Here is a 2,587-nt window from a genome sequence, read left to right on the forward strand (position 1 = left end):
ATTATGGTCTCCTGAATTAGAGGGCATAAGGGACAGTAGAGCACTTGAATGTCCTCAAAATAAAGCCTCCTCTCAGTCCAGCAAATAGGCTAAATTTAGAGTAGTTTCAGTTGATTCATTACTAGGACTAAAGAGTTCCTGAATAATTGTTTTTTTTTTTTTGGCAAGGAGGTAATAAATAATGAAGCCAAGACACTGAAAAAAGAAAATGTATGCTATCTATAAATTGAGAAAAGAAATTCTTTAGGAAATAACAAAAAACCAATACTGCTAACTCAGCTGGGGGAAAAAATGAATAGGAGGCAGTGCCAAAGGTTGTTCAGTGACACTTTTATATTGCAAACATTACCCAATGTCAAGAGAAATAAGCTCACACTATGAGAAGGCACAGCTCTCTGTTAATCACTAGAGAGAATGGGAGAAAAGGGAAATGTAAAGGTAATACTAGCACCTTTAGAGCAAAAGTAAGACTTTTGGTATGTGGGACTCAGACACATTATAAATGAGCAATGTAAGTTAAATTCAAAAGTAGCCTGGTGCTAATGGTATGTTGTCAGAACTGCTCGGCCTAAAATTGGCTGAGTGTAAAAAAGAACGTTATAGAATGAGAAGCTCAATGCAACCTATGGGGAGATGAACATCAGAATGAAAGGGTGAAGCTATGAAAAGTGGAACTAGAAATTAAGGGACAAGATGACAGGCCAAGGAGTTTGGGCTCCACCCTGAAGGTAATGGGATTTATCAGAAAATTATAAAGAAGGAGAACAAGAGACACCTGTTTATGTTGGTAAAGGGGACTTCAGTGCAGGTGCCTGGTGTGGCCCAGAGACCCTTGGAGGGAGGCTAGTGACAAGTTTTTGCAGTAAAGTGAGCAAGTGCTGCTGAGAGCCTGTGCTAAGGAAACCCCTGGGGAAGGAGGGTAGTGCTGGGAAGAAGAATATCGACCATTGTTCTTTAGCAGAGTCGTGGACTTTAAAAAGGATTATCTAACAGTCAACTTTTTAGCCACCATTCCTCTTCTTCCCTCGTGCCCTTTTATGAATCAGTCAGTCTGTCAGGCAATGCAATTTTCTCAGAGGTGAGGAGGAAGGGCATATATAAGCAATATCACCTCACTTAGCAAAATAAAATACATAATCTCCAGGGTTTATTGTCATGCTTAGGAAGGGGTTCTAATGCATGGGTTTCTGATGCTGTCCTCCATTTCCTCTTCCTTTTGAGAGTCTCTCTTTTGACTGTCATGTCTCCAACACGTGGATCCCAAAGGATGTGGAGTTTACCTTTAAGCTCTGATTATAACCAAACAAAGTTCTTTCCATGCTTTCTCTTAGCACTTCCAAGAACACTATTATAACTGATTCAAAAATAGAAGCTTGAGAGACATTATACCTAAGCTCAAGCCCTATGGCAAGCCTTCAGGTCACATCACAAGTGTATTGGATAACTTTAGTGATTAAACACACACAGACCTAAGTTAAGTTCAAATCCTAACTCTCTTAAAGAATCTTATGACTTTAGCCAGGTCCTCAAAGGTTCTAAGTCAATAATAATATCTGAAGCAAAGAAAAGTGAAGACAATTTAGAGATAACATTTGAAGAGCAACTGACACCACATGGGCATGCATATCAGTTAGTAATTTAATTTGGCTGCTAACAAAAGAGACCTAACTTTAATGGATTAAACACACAAGGGTTTATTCTCCTACAGAAAAGAAGTCCGGAGGTAGGCAGTTCAGGGCTGGCATGTCACCTCCAGAAGTCTTCAGGGGCCCAAACATCTCCTATTTTCAATCCTCAAATTTATCTCATGGTGGAGATGACTGCTGGAAACAATGGAGGAAGAATTCATCCTTCCCTTCTAGAAAGACTTCGCAGAAGTAACTTATATTTACATTACATTGACCAGAACCTAGTCACACAACTGTACCTACCTGCTAAGTAGACTGGAAAAAATCTAGGTTTCCAGTAGGGCACACTGCCCTGGGTTCTTTTACAAAAAAGTGAGAATTGTTATTTTATAGGTAATTAACACTGCTATAACTCTTATTAAATGTCACTTCCCTCCTCTTTCAATATAAAAATATTTCACATAAAATTTAACATCATACCCTTTGTTTTTATTGATCAGTGATGTAATAAATGGTCAATCAAGAATGTTTCTGCATCTTTTAAGAAATTATTGATATATTATCCAAAATGTTCAATGTTCATTAATTTAGGTAATAAATTAGTGCCAGGAAAAAGAATCCATCTCTTCTAATTAAAAGGGATTTGGTGTGATTTTGCTTTTATCAGATGAGAGCTATATTTTTTATTTTATCACATTTTGCTTTTTTGCACTCACACAAACCTTATTCTAAAGTCACATACGATCATCTCCAATTATTTTCTTAATTGGCTCTTTTACTGGAATTCTTATTTTAATGATTCTTAGAACATTCGCTCTTCAAATTTCTTTGAAAGTTTAAGGAGGCTGAGATAAATAAACCCAAAGATTCAGTGCTTGTTCAGAATATTTCTTTGATTATTCTTCAACTCCAGTCCTTAAGTAACTAATAGATAGTTGAAAATGCTTCCAAGGCACTTT

This window comes from Pteropus medius, unplaced genomic scaffold, assembly GCF_902729225.1.
Source record: "Pteropus medius unplaced genomic scaffold, Ma_sr-lr_union100, whole genome shotgun sequence".
Classification (NCBI taxonomy): Eukaryota; Metazoa; Chordata; class Mammalia; order Chiroptera; family Pteropodidae; genus Pteropus; species Pteropus medius.